Source organism: Equus asinus, chromosome 19 (genome assembly GCF_041296235.1).
Source record: "Equus asinus isolate D_3611 breed Donkey chromosome 19, EquAss-T2T_v2, whole genome shotgun sequence".
In the NCBI taxonomy this organism is placed as follows: Eukaryota; Metazoa; Chordata; class Mammalia; order Perissodactyla; family Equidae; genus Equus; species Equus asinus.
Window position 1 is genome coordinate 21,568,134 of NC_091808.1, and position 18,749 is coordinate 21,586,882.

An 18,749-nucleotide genomic window follows, 5' to 3' on the forward strand; every position below is an offset into this window, starting at 1 on the left:
GAGAAATCACCGGTGGGGAGGAACCTGCCTCAACCCGGTTCTCCCCAGCATCTCCAGGCCAGCCCTGGGGGGAAGGCTTCCTGCCAGGACACTAGACAGTTTCCAACTCTTCACAAACCCACTCCAGGCTAGGAATTAAAATAAAAAGACAGAGAGGGAGGAGGAGCCGTCTGAAAACCAAGCTCTCCCCAAACACTGAGTCCGACAAGTTGCGACTCACCAAGAGTTCTTCCCCGCCAGCTGCATCAACTAATTACAAGGGGAAGGCTGGGAGGCAGGTTTCAAGCTTTTCGTGACAGTGCGTTTTCTCTTTCACTCTCCTTTCTCTCGCCTCCTCCATTCTCCCTTCCCTGTTCTCTCTCCTTGTCTTCCTCATCTCTGACGCCTGGCAATGCGCTTCTGCACATGGGTATGCGCTGGCCGTGTGCACAGAGCAGAGACTCACGTGCTGCCAGGATCTTCCAGAGGTCATAGAATTGAACCCCTACCTCCTTACACAAGATCCCTGCTCACCCGTCAGCATCTTCTAGGAAAAGGTTAGCATGGCCTGAACTTCTCCCTCTCAAAATAGCCTTTAAAAGCCATGTCTATTTTTCCTCGTACAAGTAATGCCTACTCTGCAAAAGGTACAAAGAAGATACTTAAGATTATTATCCCAGCAACCAGAGATAACACACTATCAATATTTTGTTGTACAGTAAACCCTTGACATTCTCGAGATTGCATCTCAAGATCTTCATGAATCTGCAAATTTAAGGAACTGGAAATGTTAGGGGCAACCCCAGCCTTTACAAAGAGATTCTCAACTTCACATCTAATTTATATCATCGTAGGCTTAAGGAAGGATGTCCTAGCTTGAGGCTGGGGGCTGGATGAGGTGCCACCCACTTTACAGATGAGGAAACTAGGGCCAAAGGGATATATCAGTTTGTCTGTGGCCCTCAGCTAAATGGAAGTCAAAGATGTGGCAAAGAGAAGGGAAATGCAGTGGCAAGGTCTGCAGAGAACTGGCTGGTGCCTGCGTTGGCAAGGAACTTGGAGGCACAAGAAAGCCAGCAGGAATCCTGTCCTTGCATTAACAGGCTGAGTCTCCAGCTTGACTGAATCCAAGTTTCCGGGATCTACAGTCAGGTGTATTATCTGGGTCTGGGGACTGAGACACCAGCGGGGATAACAGCCTCCCCCTGGCCCAGGGGGCCCCTCCCTGAGACAGGCGGTGTGCTCCCAGGTATTAGAGCTGGGACCAATATATCCCCAGAGAACGTCCAAGAAGGAGAAAAGCAGATGCTTGCCCCAGATTCTGCAGGAACACTGGTTCCAGAGCGCCCATCCTGCCCAGGCAAAGGGGGAGAGCTTGATGGAGCTGGAAACAGGACCAGCCCGTCTCCTCACCCCTGCCCTGCACCTCACACTGCTTAATCCTGGTCAAGTCCTCTGCAGCTAGCATCCGCAGTGGCAAATCTGCCTTGAACAAAAAGATCCAGATGCCCCAGACTGGCAGTTGAACTTACACCTTCATTCCAGGGAACCAAAGAGCTCTGGGCAAGGCTTTTGCTACCTGTAATGCTGCCTAGCCCTCCCCTTCCTCCTCCAGGATTTAGCCTGGGGCTAAAAGCTCTCGTTTGCCACTCCCTGTGCACAGCCTGGAACCAGCTGTGTAGCGTCTTCCCTTCCTCGACCTGCCGGACTGACTCATCGGCAGCCAGAGTTCCGAGTCCCAGCCGGGAGCCTGTCCTTACCGCGCCCACAGAGCCCTTGCTGAATGCCCCCGTCTCTGCAGTGGAACCTCTAAGAGTCGATTTATGTTTCCCCATCCATGCCTAAGCACCTACAGCTTCTGTCTCCACATCTTATCCCCTCAGAGGCTCATCAAAAAGGAGAATGAGGAATGTCAGGGGAACAATCCTAAATAATGATAAAAACAAGGAGGAAAGGTCTACCAACTGCTCCAAGAATCCTAGCTAGCTCATTCTTCCAAGTGACCCAGTGGGGAAATTTAATTAGGATTAATTGCTCAAATTTCAGGAGGGCCTTTGGAAGTCTCCAGGGATCCCCAGGGTCTTGGGAAATGTTAGGAAATAGAAAATTAATTAATTTCGGAATCATTCACAGAACAAAAAATAAAACACTGAAGTGACCTCTGACCCAGGTAAAGTTTCCTCCTAAGGGACAAACACACTTTTAGACACACGCCCTTCCTATTTGCTTTGGTACCCACACAAACATCTGCATCTGCCATCTCCACACACACCTGGAGATGCCAGGCCCTGTGCCCACCCCAGGCAGAGTTGGCAGATAAAAATAAAAATATGAGGCACTCAGGTAAATTTGAATTTCACATTAACAACAAATAAATCTTAATGTAAGTATGTCTCAAGTATTGCATGGGACATACTTACACTAAATTTATTCCTTATTTATCTGACAGTCCAATTTAACTGGCCGTCCTATGTTTTATCCAGCATCCCTAACTCTAACACACCTATCTCTAGGTCCCCTACAGAAATACTCTCACCCAGCCCCACACACACACTGTACTATGAACATGAACCTGATCCACTGTGAATTCACCCTGTTTTCATTCAGTCATCTGAAAATTATCAGGGCAGAGGATCTAAGGAGTAGCAGGCTATCTTCAGGCCCTTCACCATCCGCCTGCCTCCTGATCTCACTCAGGAGTGTGGTCAGCGACTTAAAGGTTGGGGGTGCGGGGGCTCTCACATATACTAAGTGTCAAAGACCTTCGGCATCCCAAAAGGCTATTAGCGCACGCATTCTAAATTTTCCCTCCATGACAGTGCTGGTTGGGATTAAGAAAAGGCTGAAAGTATTGGCTCATATGAAGAGTTTAATTCCCAGGTGTTAGAGAAAATCAAAGAAGTGGCTTAGCTGGTTTCTAAGGTAACGTCACAGAGGTGTCCAGGACAGCAGTAGCGCTGTCTTAGCAGCTCTGTTGTTAAAGGGCTAGAGGTGTGTTTTGTGCCTATTATCAATGCCCCCAACTCTGTCCTCCATAGACACTGACCATGGCCATGGAGACAGGGTCTCGGGACATCTCTAAGTCCTTTCCCCGCTCATCGCCTGGAAAGCTGCACACCCTCCAAGTTGGTGGACTCTCTCCTGGTGGAGAAAAGCAAAGATCTCCCAAGTCCCTGGTAGGGTTCCTTGAAACATCTCCGTCGGGGGCCTTTCCTTTGCTGGGCACGTGTGGACAAGACTCTCTCATGTTTTTGACTCACCCTGAAACGAGCGCTGCCCAAGGCTCAGGTCTCTAGCTGGCAGCTTTGCGGTGAGCCTGGGACAGTGGGGAAGGAGGCATTCCACCCAGGTTTGCAAAGCTGACTTGCCTCAGAGACCCCGACTGCCGACCGCCTTCCTCTGCACTTCTACTTGCAGGTTGGTAGAACGGGTTCACTTATCCAGGCAGACATTGTCGGGGGGACCAAAGAGATGATGTCTGTGAGTGTATGGTAAATTCTCAGAAGGATGGGGCAAGATCCGAAACATCAGGCATCTTCCAAGGATAAGATATGCTTTAAAGCTTTCAAAACAGACTTTATATCTCTAGGAGCTCTGCCCTGAGAAACTCAGAGTCTTTAGGATGTAGAAAAAGTTCTCCAGTGTCCTGGAACCCAAACAATATGGAGAAAAAAGACAGAGTACTAGGCTCCCAGAGGGAGTAAAAAGAATGATGGCAGAAGAGTTCAAACGTCAGCAAAAGGACCAGCACTTAAGACTCAGGAGTTTCCTAAGAGTACAAGATTTTTATGCATGAAAATTGACAGAATGATGAACTCTTGGCACGCAGCATCTTGCAGAGCTGACATTCCATAGAGGCACAGGATCCCAACACTCGATGGGAGAAGAAGAGTCAGTGACAGCCCAGCACCACCCAGAACCAGAAAATCCACGGAGATGTTTTAATAGAAGCTTTTTTGGTTGTAAAGATCAGAAACTCTCTCCAGTTAGTTCAAGAGGAGAGAGGGGTTGTTGAAAGGGTACCAGGAACATCATGGAGCCATGAGTGAAGTATCATGAGGCCCTGGAACAAGAAAGCCAAAGCCTTTGTGATTCGGGGCCATTCTCACTCATCTCTAGATTGTTGGTTCCATTGCCCTCACTTGATGCTGAATATATGTTCATCTTGTTATCCCAATATCCCAGCTCCCATGACCACCACCAACTGGTCCTTCCTTCTGTGCCTTTCATTCACATTTATGAGAGAGAGAATCTCATTGGCCCATCCTCACCCAGGGGCGAGCCCCAATGGGAGCAGGTGTCCTACCCTGAGCCAAACACCATGATGGGGCAGAAAGGGCCCAAGGCACTCAGGCTCGCCACCTGTGAGCAGAGCAGGACAATCATCACTCTGCCTGTTAAGAAGGGAAAGAGGGGAAGCCACCTTAAAAGAGGAAACACTCTCCACTATCCACAATGAGTATGAAGAATTGGAACCTCAGGTCAGAAGCGCATCCATTTAGAGGACAGTGTGCTAAGAAATGTCCCTCAATTGTCCTGTTTAGTATTCCCATCCTGCACAGCAGGCTTAATTATCTCCATTTTACACAAAAGGAAAACGGAAGCTCAGAAAGGTAACTCCCCAGGGTCACTCAACTAATTGGCGGGGGCCCTAAGGTCCAGCTCAGGCCTGGAGGGCTCCTAGCCAGCATGTTTTCAGACACAGTCAGCCACTGAACAGGATTCTCCCTCTGCAAACATTTGAATGAAATGCAGACAGTGCAAAGCCATTCACTCCCAAAGTCACCCTACATGCGGGAGAATGGGGAGGGAGAGGAAAGCCAGAAGGAGAAATGGATTTGCTTTTCCTGAGTAAATCGGAGGGAAGAAACAGTACGAAGGTGAAGAAAGGTGCCTGTCTCGGGACCCTGGGAGGGACGCAGGGGGCGACGGAGAAAACGGAATCCAAGGGCACAGGACAGTACTCGCTAAAAGGAGGGATTTTTTTTGTTGTTCTTTGTTCCTGCACCAAAAGTGCCTATAAAAAATCCCTGCTGTTGCTCCAGCAACAGACAGAACCAGAGGCCCGCACGGCCCTTGCCAGGTCAAGAGCTTTTCCTATGCCTCCACCCCCAGCCTTTCCATTGTCAAGATGAGGGGCAGAGGCGTGCCGAGACACAGCCCGCAGGAGGCGGGCGGGAGCCCAGACCTCACTTGAACTGAAGGAAGCTAGAACGAGAAAGGAGGGGCACAGTGCTTCTGCGGGTTCCCACCTGAAGACGGAGACAGAAGGTGAGACCAAAGGCAGGTCCTAAAGCGATCTACAGAGAAAGACGAGGAAGGGGATCAGAGAGAAATGGTTAGAGCAGGAACAGACGCACACCCTCCACCTAAAGACCCAGAAACAGACACATGCGCACACTATCACAAACACAGAGGACCAGGGGCCAGAGACAGGGGAGGCGGCCTTGTTTGTTCTCCCGAAAGGCATCTGGATTTCTCAGAGAGGGCCTGACTTGGGTCTTTTCCTCATTTTCCAGCTGGACTGAATGGAGAAATGCCTGGCATGAGTGGTGCCGTGAGTCAGCGCAGATCCAAGCTCTGTCCCTCTGCCCCTCTGCTCTGCTCTTTGCCAGACCACACAGCCTCCCTCCCCTCCTGCCAAGCGTGGCCAGCGTGCCGTCCAGGTAACACACGGCAAAGACTCGGGGGTGAGATGGGGTGGCCCGGGCCAGCCTCAGGAAGGGGGCCGGATCCGCTCCCAGCCCAAACGCTCCTGGTCAATTTTCCTGAACAGTTTCTCTTCCTCTCACATCCCTGACACTTTGAATAACCCCTGGAAGTCAGAACTGGAAAACTCAATTTTTCACTGGGGCTGTCAGCCTCTTCCGCGCTACTGGTCTGTGTGGCTTTATTGTGGGGTTGACCAGATGTCAGCCAATGTCAAAGCAGAGCCCAGCAACAGCAGAGTCTTCCCTGAGTGGGTCACACCCCGTAGGGCAGTCAGAAAGACAAGGAGGGCTTAAGTGACCAGAAACCACAGGACACCTATCGACGTGCACGTATGATAGGATGGCTCCCGCATGTGGGTCTTAGTGGCCCTCAGCCTGGCTGCCTACATCTCTTAAGATATTACCTTTAGGCCATTTTGTACCAACTGTATGTGTCTGATCTCCCACAGGAAACTGCAGAGATCTCAGCAAGCAGGAAACACATTCATCTTTGTGTTCCGGGAGGGGCACGTGCCTGCTGCTCACGTGCTCTTCCTTTTTTTTTTTTTTTTTAGGAAGATTAGCCCTGAGCTAACTACTGCCAATCCTCCTCTTTTTGCTGAGGAAGACTGGCCCTGAGCTAACATCTGTGCCCATCTTCCTCCACTTTATACATGGGATGCCTACCACAGCATGGCTTTTGCCAAGCGGTGCCATGCCCACACCTGGGATGCAAACCAGCGAACCCTGGGTGCCGAGAAGCCAAACATGCAAACTTAACCACTGTGCCACGGGATCAGCCCCTCACATGCTCTTCTCACGTGTCTGCTAACTCAAGTTCGTTGCGGACGGCCTCCTCTGACTTTCATGAAACACTATGGAGCTTGAGGGGCATGAAAATGGCTTAACATTTCCTCCTCTCTGAAGTCCTTTCTCTCTTGCCAATGGGGTCTCTGCATAAGATTTAGCACTGGTCCACGGACTCAGAGTCCTATCATTGTACTGGGGGGACACCTGAGGACAAAAACAGCATTGACCTGTCAAGTAGCATGGTGGGCAGAATTCGAAGATGACCCCCAATGACCCAGGCTCTTGTATAATCCTCTCCCCTTAGGGCTGGTGGGACATGTAACTTGCTTTTAACCACTAGAATACGGCAAAGGTGATAGAATATCACCCTGTAATTACCTTACCTTGTATGGCAAACGAAAAGAGTTCCTGCAGATGTAGTTAATTTGCAGTTGACTTGGAGTCAATCAAAAGGTAAATTATCCTGGGTGAGCCTGATCTAATCAGGTGAGCTTTTTAAAAGAGGGTCTAGATGGTCCCCGAAGTTAGACATTCCACCCAGCAGAGGCGCTCTCTCTTTTTCTCTCTCTATCTATCTCACAGCTGGAACAGGTTCTTTTTTTTTTATTGAAGTAACATTGGCTTATAACACTACATAAATTTCAGGTGTCTATCATTTTCTACTTCTCTACAGACTGCATCATGTTCGCCACCAAATATCTAGTTTCCATCTGTCACCCTACTCCTAATGTCCCCCTTTACTCCTTTCAACCTCCTCCCACTCTCCTTCCCCACTAGTAACCACCAATCTCTTCTCTGTATCTGTACATTTGCTTATTATTGCATTGTTTAAATCTTCCATGTATGAGTGAAATCATGCGGTAACTGTCTTTCTCCATCTGACTTATTTCACCTAGAATAATGCCCTCAAGTTCCATCTACGTTGTTGCAAATGGACAGATTTCATCTTGTTTATGGCTGAGTAGTATTCCATTGTGTATATATACCACATCTTCTCTATCCATTCATCCCTTGATGGGCACTTAGGTTGTTTCCAAGTCTTGGCTATTGTGAATAATGCTGCAATGAACATGGGGGTGCATGTATCTTTTCAAATTAGTGTTTTTGTGTTCTTCAGGTAAATAGAAGTGGAATAGCTGGATCACATGGTAGTTCTGTTTTTTATTTTTTGACGGATCTCCATACTGTTTTCCATAGCGGCTGCACCAGTTTACACTTCCACCAGCAGTGCATGAGGATTCTCTTTTCTCCACAACCTCTCCAACACCTGTTATTTCTTGTCTTTTTAATAATAGCCACTCTGAGAGGCTTGAGGCAATATCTCATTGTAGTTTTGATTTGCATTTCTCTAATAATTAGTGATGTTGAACATCTTTTCATGTGCTCGCTGGCCATCTGTATATGTTCTAAAAGAAGATCTGAACAGAAAAATGTCTGTTCAGATCCTCCGCCCAGTTTTTAATCAAGTTTTTTTGGTTTTTCGTTGTTGAGTTTATGGGTTCTTCCTATATTTTGGATATTAACCCCTTATCAGATATGTGATTTGAAAATATCTTCTCCCAATTGGTGGGTTGTCTTTCCCTTTTGTTGATGGTTTCTTTTGCTGTGTAGAAGCTTTTTAATTTGATGTAGTCCCATTTGTTTATTTTTCCTTTTCTTTCTCTTGCCTAAGGAGACATATCCAAAAAGATATTGCTAAGACTGATGTCAAAGAGTGTCCTGCTCATGTTTTCTTCTAGGAGTTTCATGGTCTCGGGTCTTGCATTCAAGTCTTTAATCCATTTTGAGTTCATTTTTATGTATGGTGTAAGATAATGGTCTACTTTCATTCTTTTGCATGTGGCTGTCCAGTTTTCCCAACACCATTTATTGAAGAAACTTTCCTTTCTCCATTGTATGTTCTTGGCTCCTTTATCAAAAATTAGCTGTCCATAGATGTGTGGGTTTATTTCTGGGCTCTCAGTTCTGTTGTTCCGTTGATCTGTGTTTGTTTTTCTGCCAGTACCATGCTGTTTTGATTACTGTACCTTTGTAGTATATTTTGAAGTCAGGGATTGTGATGCCTCCAGCTTTGTTCTTTTTTCTCAGGATTTTTTTGTCTGTTCGGGGTCTTTTGTTGTTCCATATAAATTTGAGGATTCTTTGTTCTATTTCCGTGAAAAATGTCATTGGGATTTCGATAGGGATCACAATGAATCTGTACATTGCTTTGGGTAGTATGCCCATTTTCACTATGTCAATTCTTTCAGTCCACGTGCATGGAATATCTTTCCATTTCTTTGTGTCTTGGATTTCTTTCAACAATGTCATAGTTTTTAGTGTACAAGTCTTTAACCTCTTTGGTTAAATTCATTCCTAGCTATTTTATTCTTTTTGTTGCAATTGTGAATGGAATTGTGTTCTCAATTTCTTTTTCTGCTAGTTCATTGTTAGTATAGAGAAATGCAACAGATTTTTTTATGTTGATTTTGCACACTGCTGCTTTATTGTATTCATTTATTATTTCTAACCAATTTTTGGATTCTTTAGGATTTTCTACATATAAAATGATGTCATCCACAAATAGTGACAGTTTTACTTCTTCCTTTAAATTTGGATGCCTTTTATTCCTTTTTCTTGCCTAATTGCTCTAGCTAGGACTCACGATACCATGTTAAATAAGAGTGGTGGGAGTGGGCATCCTTGTCTGGTTCCTGTTCTCAGAGGGATAGCTTTCAGTCTTTCACCATTCTCTATGATGTTAGCTGTGGATTTGTCATATGTGGCCATTATTATGTTGAGGTATTTTCCTTCTATACCCATTTACTGAGAGTTTTTATCATAAATGAATGCTGAATCTTGTCAAATGCTTTCTCTGCATTTATTGAGATGATCATATGATTTTTATTCTTCATATTCTTAATGTGGGTATTAATATTGTTCGTATTGTTAATGTGGGTCTTCACAGGATAATCTGGGTAATCTAGGCCTCATAAAATGAATTGAGAAGTGTCCCCACGTCTTCCGATTTTTGTAAGAGTTTGAGAAGGATAGGTATGAAATCTTCTTTGAATGTTTGGTAGAATTCACCAGAGAAACTGTCTGGTCCTGGACTTTTGCTTTTGGGGAGGTTTCTGATTACTGTTTCAATCTCCTTACCAGTGATCAGTCTATTCAAATTCTCTCTGTCTTCTTAATTCAGTTTGGGACGGTTGTATGGGTCTAAGAATTTATCAATTTCTTCTAGGTCATCCAATTTGTTGGCATGTAGCTTTTCACAGTACTCTCTTATAATCTTTTGTATTTCTGTGGTGTGTGCTGTAATTTCTCCTCTTTTGATTTTATTTATTTGAGCCTTCTCTCTTCTTTCTTAGTAGGTCTAGCTAAAGGTTTGTCAATCTTGTTTATCTTTCCAAAGAACCAGCTTTTAGTTTCATTGATCTTTTCTATTGTCTTTTCAGTCTCTGTTTCATTTATTTCCATTCTGATTTTTATTATTTCCTTCCTTCTGCTGACTTTGGGCTTCCTTTATTCTCTTTTTCTGGTTCCTTTAGGTGTAGCGTTAGCCTGCTTATCTGAGATCTGTCGTGTTTCTCAAGGCGGGCCCATATCGCTATATGGCACAGATCCTCTTGGTGTGGGTAGAGGAGCTTGGTGTCCGGCTGGGCAGGCAGCCACCTCCTCCTCTGAGTTCCCAGGGTCCTCCCTCCCCACCCCAATCCAACCCAGCTGTTTCAAATGCTCATTTCTCTCCGCATCTCCCAATCTCTTCCCACCTTGACGTGGTGACCCGCTCTTGACCTCCTTCACCAAGATCAAATCAGACGGGCGCCCTCCAGCCCCCTTCCTCTGCAGCAACACCTCTTTCCCTTCTTGGGAAACTGAGTACGTTTCCTGGTGATAACTTGGGCTCTCCTCCTAAGCTCAGACCAAGGAGCTCTTCCCTGCGTCATGCCTTCCTGCTGGGAGTTTGTGCTTCTATTGCCCTGTTTCGTGTGGCTGATCCCCAGATCTCTACCACCAGCCCTGCTCTTTCCAGATCTGCCGTTTTCTCTGTGCTCATCTAGCCTCACCTAGGTGTACCGTCTCCAGCCCCTTCTCTCCACCTCTCTTCAGTGCTTCCTCTGTTCAGATCATCTGCCTCCCAGCCCATCCTCTCAGATGTCCACACTCTGGAACCTCAAAGTCATTTATTCTCCACTTAGCCGCTTTTCTCAAATATTCTTTTATTGGCCACCAAATTCTTCTAGCATAATATAGACCGAAATCATCTCTATCACTACTTACTATTCGAGAATGTTTGAGTGAATTTTCAGGGTGTAAGAAGAAACAAGCACCATAAACATAACAGTGTGCCCAAAGCTGAAGAGGTCTGTTTTCATTATATTTTAAAGTTCAGTCCGTAGAAATGGAGGAAGTGGCCAGAGCTGTGCATGTTGGGTAGGATGGTCACAGAGTAATCCCTCTTCAGGCTGAGGGATGCGTTCATGGAGATTTACACTATTCTGTCTGCTTTTGTGCACGTTTGAGATTCTCCACAATACAAATAAAAAGGGGTTTTAGCAAAATTAAATAATCAGTTAATTAAAAAAAAAGTCAGGGGAGGGTGAGCCATAGTCCCAAATGGTAACAAGAGGCTGGAATTGAATTTCCCCTGCCCCTCTTGAACCCACAATTCTCCGCAGCCCCCACCCAGCCTGCATCCTTCCTGTGTCTTGCCGGGGGCCGGGGGCCGTGTGCATTTGTGACATCTGTTCTACAGCTGTGAGAAAATAGCTAGGGAGATAGATAGATACATATGTACATAGAGGATGCCAGTAAATCATTAGTGTGTGTTCAGTGATTTCTCTTTTTGGGGGGGCGAGGGATTGAGTCCAGAGACCACCACAGAGATGCTAGGCCTGTGACAGTTCACCGCGGGGTCTCTAGGATACAGAGTGTTGTCTCCTACACTTCACACTCCAGTTCCTGCCTGAGTCCAAGGTTAGCACAGCTCCTCAGACGTGTTCAGACCAGGAGCCATCTGATAAAGGTGGCCACATCCTCTGGGCCTGCACTGGTGGTGTGTGGACCAGGGAGTCATTGCACAAGATGAAGGGGCATGCATCACACCTTTCTGAGGACCAGATAAAGCCCCTGTACCTTTCCAGGCCTGTGGCTCCTCATTTACACTTTGACTTTCAATCTCTGGAGCCAAGACTGACCTCGCTGGTTTCTGCCCAGACTCTAAGAGTGCAGTTAGGTCCCATTCATTCTAAAGTGCCCACCCTGGCCAATATCAAGCCCTTGAAGTGCCCAGAGTGGGTCTCCAGCACAGGCACCATGCGCCCCCCACCCCCCGCCCCAACACCAGGACCACCGCCACCCTCTGCCATCTTGCTGGGTCTCTAACTGGCCGCAGAGAACAAGTGATTAGAGAAGATTTAATCATTATCAACACAAGAAATTAAAATTTGTTTGGTTTCATTTCTTTTGCCTTTAGTACTCTGGCAATCTAGAAAAGATAACCAAGGGGAGAGGCTAGCTACTGAGAAATCAAAAAAAAAAAGAAAAGAACAGAGACAGGAGGAAACAGACTTCTTTCATTTGTTCTCAAACACTCATCGATTGTCTGCTATGTGTTCTAGGCCCTGGCGACATAATGGCCAACACAACAGTCACATGGTCTGTTCCCATGGCGTTTTCTTTCTAGACACAATCAAGGCCTGAAAAGACGATGAGAATGCAGATCTGGAAATTCTGGCTGTAAAATACCCCACAGAAAGGTGAACGAAGAAGGAACCACAAATAAAGTCACCGCCACTGAGTGTTTACTGTGTGTTATGGGTTGAACTGTGCCCACCCCCAAAAACCCATGTGTTCCAGTCCTAACCCCCAGAGTGTGCCCTTATTTGGAAATAAGGTTGGTGCAGACACAATTAGTTAAGCTGAGGTCATAAGGAGCAGAGTGGGCCCCTTATCCAGTACGACTGGTGTCCTCACGAAAAGGGAAAATTTGAACACAGACACACTCAGGGAGAACACCGCATGAAGAGTGGAGTCACACTGCCCCAAACCAAGGACCTACCAGAAGCTCCGAGAGAGGCCTGGAACAGATCCTTCTCTGGAGCTTTCAGAGGGAGCACAACCCTGACGACACCTGGATCTTGGACTTCCGGCCTCCAGAACTGTGAGACAACAAATTCCTGTTGTTTCAGCCTCTCAGTTCGTGGTCCTCTGTTACAGCAGCCCTGGCAAATGCATATGATATGTAATAGGTGCTATGCTAACTGATTTACATCCACTGTCTCATTTAACCCTCGGGACAACCCATCAATAGGTACCATGGTCCATTTTATGGAAGAATAAATTAAACGAGAGGAAGAGTAAGTAAGTTGTTCAAGGCTGAGCTGCTTCAATCTAAAAGGACAGTGGTATTCAAAGCCTCGGGCTCAGGGAAGCCCGCCCCACACCCAACCTACCCTAATTGGGTAAATCCCACGGCGTTCTTCACTCAGCCTTTCAATCCTTGCTCAAAATAGATGTTGTCTCTTCAACATCTGGTTGGCTTCTGGTTAAGATGCTTGCATGTCCTGTGTGGTGGTCAGATTGGTGCACTCACCTGTTCTAAGTCCATATACATGGAAAGACCTAGTGAGTTGTGATGTTTATGTCGCACGTGGCACCTAAATGCCTACCCCCTCATTTATCAACAAATGGGAGCCAACTCTCCTGGCTTCATGCCATCTCACTGTGCAACCTCCAATATACACACACACATACACACACACACACCCCGGCCATCATAGTACAGACTGTTCATGTCATTTATGTTTGTTTAATTTGTATTTTTGTCCACGGTTTGTCACCCAGTTGTGTGCAGATTCCTTACCTCAGCCTTCTTCTATCTAGCCCCAGAAGATGCGTTCCATTTTCAAAGTCGTGGGAGCCAAGTAAAACCTCCTTCGTTGTCATGGGCTAATGGGCTATCGAGCAGCTGCAGACCTGATCCTGAGACACCGTGTCGGGGCTGAGTGACGGGCGGGGGGGGGGGGGGTGGGGGAGGGGGGGTGACATGACGCTGTGTTATGAATATAAAGATTCCGCAGTACTATTTTGTTTTGCAAGTGATTTAAGGAGCTTTCATGGGTAATTTTGATTATACTCAATTTTTGTATTTCAAGCTGACTTTAACCACTATGTAATCCATGGCTCCACTGTTGTTGAAAAAAAAAAATAGTAAGAGAACTAAATCATCAAACAGAACATCAAACGTGTGCATGTCAACCTCAAAAAACTTGTGCCATCACACTTAAACCACAATCACAACATGGGTAGTGATTTCTTTTCAGCAAAACATCAACCAAACAACAACCAACACGCTGAATTAATGTTGGCATTTTGCATTTTGTTGGGTTTGTAGTTTTGATTGAGTTTATTTACCTATTTGTTGGGTTTTACAGTGAGATAAGCTTATGGAATTTATACCTTAATATGTTTATACATATTTAGGTTACACTACAATTAATATATTTTAAATCCAACAATAGGAATATATTGGAATTCACTGTTATTTTAAAAGAGTCCATAAATTACTCCCATCTGAGGCACAAAGGACTGAACAGACTCATGTATAAAGGGACAAAATAGAAACACATTTATATGGACATTACCAAAAGGCAGAATAGCACAGAGATAAAGCTAAGTGTTTGGGAAGATGTTGGAATTATTAGAGGATGGTAAGTATTTTTCATTCAAAAATAATTTATTAAGTGCTTTCTCTGCCAGGAACTGTACTCGAGACTCATGGCCAAGAGGTAGGGAAAGTAGAAAAAGCAAAAGTAAGATACCGAGATGAATTAAGACCTTGGGCCTCCGAGACATTCAATCTAATGGGAAGAGAGGGCCCCAACAGGTAATATTGATTGGGCACTAGCAAGGGCCACTGCCTCATTCAAGGCTCACAACAACCTATGGAGTAGGCTATACTATTCCCCCATTTCGCCACTGGGGACAGAGAGGCCCACGTGGGATAAATGCTGCTACCCAGCTAGGTGCCCTTAGGAAATCACACAGGGGAGTCAGGAAACCTTCTAAAGTAGCTGTGACTTCTTCTGCATCTTTAATGATGACAAGGAGTTCACTGGTCAACCCTGAGGGGAAAGGCATTACTGTCTGAATGAACCGTTTGTGCAAAGACACAGGGGCATGGAAAACCATGGGTTTTCTAAGGAATGGCACAAAGGTGTAGATTGGCCCAGCTGAGAACATGGCCAGAGTCAGCACCTTTGTAGGGGCTTAAGCCCATGCTTCAACCCTAGTAATGAATCAAACCATGTCACTGGGCCGATCCTTTCCACATTGGTAGAAAAGCAGTGTTTCCTCATGGTTTGGAAACCAGGCTCAACTCTTCCAACCAGGGCCACCACATACAGCTGTGCAGGTTGTGCACTGCATAGTTAGAGCTCCGTCTAAATGGCACTCTTCATATAGCAGACATCATAGATATATACATTCATTATGACAATTGCCTGGAAGGGGTAGTAAATTTCTTGTTCTAACAAAATCTGTATTTTCTAACAATTTTCGGACAAATAGAAGTAAAGTATCTCGAGGAAGGGCATTTTTTCCTAATTTACACAAATTTGCCCTACGGGCTAACAGTGGTAACCTAGCCCTTAGGCTTCTCGCTCTCCTGCTGTGATGAAGCCTGGATTCCAACCCAGCGCTGTGATTTTATTTGGACTTTTCGATGCTCTAGTGCATTATATTAAACTCGCTCCAGGAGTTAACACTCTTCCTCTTTCCTCCTATCCCAAGTGATTCCATCTTCCCTACCTGGTCCATCTTTATCCTTCTTAGACCTGGATCTACCAACACTGTCTTTCAGCTAGCAATCGATCACTTTCCCTAGTTAATCTCATTTTTCCAAAATTCAAACACAGCTCTGGGGCCGCGCAGATCCCGTGATCCAAGGAGACAGCAGGCCTCCAACCAGGAGCTGGATTTATGGCACTCTCTCTATTCCGCCATCTCTCGCTGGAATGGCTCCAGAAGCCTCCTAAACATCAATTTTTAAAACTATTAACTTATACATTGCTCACATAGAAATATAAATCACCGTGAGTCGTAGCTGGCTCCAGCTCCTTCAAAAGTCAGCCCTCGGGTCAATTTAGATTCTAATTAAATTGCCACCAGAGCAAGCACCACTACAAATTCACTCTAAACCAGCAGACGGTTTCACCCTCAAAATTGTCCTGACTCTGCCGTACAAGAAACTTCATATAAAACCTAGAAAAACATTCTGCAGAAAGGACACAAAGCCATTTCAGGAGGGTGCTACCTCCGCGCAGGAAAAACAAGACGGACTGGAGCAGGAGGGGAGCGGCTCTCTGTGACACTGTATTTCTTTTTAACAAAATCTCCAACACGGATGGCAAATGTTCACATGTGTTAAACGTGTGTGGTGAGTGCAGGATATCTGTTATATTATCTTCTGCTCTTTGAATGTTTGAAATAGACCATAATTAGCATTTTAAAATTTAAAAAGGACATTTTTTTATGCACTTTGGCTGAAGACCACATTCGAACTATTCATCACGGCAGCTTTAGGGCTTTCTTTGACAAACCCAAAGTAATCAAGTTCTGACCTGGCCGCACCTCGTCTCCAAGGTAAAGTGATCATGATTATAGCTGCCGGGGGCTTGGAGGACCTCCCACCTCCAGCTGGATCGGCGCTGTTGCAGCCAAAGGGCAGCACCCAGGCTGGGGCGGCGCACTGCTGACCTACGGGGTGTTGATGTGGCCCACCTCACCCCCCCCAACACTTCTGCTTCTCCCACTCCTCATCCCTGTTGTTAGACTTCCCCTGTGCCTGCTTCTTTCCCTTCTCGAAAGGAGGCGTGTTTTAAATGATGTATCTATTCTGCCACCTAGCCTTCAGCCATGTCACTACAACAAAGCTGCCTTAAGCCACTCTTCTGCACAGACCTCAATCTTGCTGAACTTCCATTATCTGGGGAGGGACCTGAGCCACTGGGTACTTTATTTCTTGAAGGTCATTTTACCTTAGTTTTGGAGCAGAACCAGCAGCACCAGGATGCCTGATGTGTGCTGGCCTCTGGGAAAGGGACTGGTGTCAATCTCATAAGGTCTTTAAAAGAGGATCATTGCCCACCGTGGGGATGGTTTAGTAAAACCTGTCTGACAGAGTGGTGAGAGCAATGCATAGGAGTGAATGAAGCCAAGACCCTTAGCTGGCGTTTTCCCTTTCCAACCAGAGGAGCCCAAGATATTTCATGTCCTATTAAAAGGCTATCTTTCCCAAACCATGTTATCAGTGTCACCCTTGCCTAAAAAACACTTAGAAATTTACAAAAAAAAGGATCAGAGGAAAGGAGTCAAGCTTTATAAAACCAAAATGCTATGCACCCTTTGAAAAATTGTCCACATAAAAGCACAAACCTCGTGCTCAGTTGCACTTCTTGAAATTTCGTTTTGATATGTAGTTAATCTTTTAAAGGAATGGGGAGGGGCGATCTCTGGGGAACCAGACACACATGGATAATATTTAACTTCTTACTTCTGCAAGAAAGACGTGGTCAAAAGGCATCAAAACTGGACGATGCCAGAGTTGGGAAGCTCCAGGCGGTGCAAGCAAGTCAGCTCGAAGGAGGGAACGGGGCCTGGCCGCTGGCATCCGCATCCAGCACGAAGACATGAGCCCCTCCCAACGAAATTCATTGAGACAAACTATTTTTTTCCAGAGGCAATCTCCTAAAGGTGATTGTGAACAGATCTAGGACTTCAGAATGGAGGGAGAAATGGCATCAAGACGGGCTCCCAGGCATCCCATAATCCAACATCCTGTAGCAAACCTTCCCCCGTCCACTGTCACACATGAAGTATGGACCCTTAGAAGCAAAACTATCCAGCCAGGCCCCCATCTCTGAAACAAACCACTAGAGACAACTCCAGGCTACTGAGACTGCCTTCTTGCACGCCCCCCCCCCAGGGAGGCTTCCGAAGTCCCTGGGACAGCAGCTCCCCGCCCATCAGCCAGCTCCCAGCCCTCAGGACATAAGCCCATCACTAAGTGGAGATATGGAATGATCACCTGACATTCACAGACGTGCAGCCCACCCTCTCTCATGGCCCCCTCCCCCGCCCTACCCCAAGGACCAGCTCTCGCCCCAACCTCCTCCTTCCTTCTCTCTACCCTTTCTGTCTTCTCGATGAATCACCCTCCTCTTCCCCATACCTGTCCTCACACATTTTATTTTCCAGCCACTGGAAGTCGGCTAGACAAAAAGACGTGTCACTGGAGGTCGTCTCTCTCAGAATAGAGGGTGGCTGGGACCAGGCAACTCATGTTTCTCTGGAAGGAGCACCACAATTTCCCCATTCATCTGAAATGCTACCAGCACGGCTGGAGCCAGCGGTGCACGGTGCAGAAATAGGCGCAGGGGCGGAACACACAGCGCACGCCATTCGGCCACTTGTCTAGTCTGAACTTGACACAAAAGGGAAAATAACACACCATCTCCCTCGCTCCTCAGACCTTGCAACCCAGTTTTTGAATATTAATTTTCCCTCTACCTTACGAAGCCCCCACAGAGGGGAGAAGCAATGGAACAGGCGTGGCTGTCTTTTTTTTAATCGGTACACAGAGCTCCTCCTCATTCTCCCAGCCAACATCTAAAACCCCCCCTGCAATACAGACAAAAAGGCACAACTTCAAACTTTGGCCTTGTTTTCAAATGTGCCTTTCAGCAAATAGATAAGTGAGAAGAGAAATCAGGATCTCAGGATGTTAACAACAAGGAGGAGACACTCCTGAACCAAACCAGCAAGAGAAATAACTATTTGCTTAGAAGCAGCCCTGGGGAAAGAATTCTTATCATAGATAAGGGTGCAGTCTAGTGGCAAACTTCATGAAATGCAGCCCCTTCTCCAAAGGAAAGTCAGAGCACTTCCAAAGGGAGGAAGGGAGATGTAAAAGGGGTCACAGTCCTCCCACCTTCTCCCAAATGGGGTGGCAACGAATCGTCATTTCTCTCCCACCTGGTTATGAAGTCCACAGCCCATCCCTGTCCATTTCAGAAAACAATAAAACCACCAGCTACCTTAAGCCTTACTCTCTTTCATTTATTTCACTAAGGGAAGGAGTCCACGGTGTCTGAAAGGATCATCTGAGGTTTCAAATGGGACAAGAATGCTCCTGGTCACAATCACTTCAGAGCAAGCCCCATGGCCCTGTCAGCTCCTATTCCCAGGATGTGCCTCCGTGTGTGTGCCAGTTAACCTTATAAC

At 46.3% G+C, this 18,749-nt stretch overlaps 1 long non-coding RNA gene across 1 annotated transcript; it reads left to right on the top strand.

Moving 5' to 3' along the window:
- The first annotated feature begins 5,114 nt into the window (after positions 1 to 5,114).
- LOC139041060 (uncharacterized) lies at positions 5,115 to 17,562 on the top strand. The gene is made up of 3 exons (XR_011495574.1): positions 5,115 to 5,250; positions 5,499 to 5,645; positions 12,086 to 17,562. It is a non-coding gene; the product is annotated as an uncharacterized lncRNA (long non-coding RNA).
- Positions 17,563 to 18,749: the final 1,187 nt, after the last annotated feature.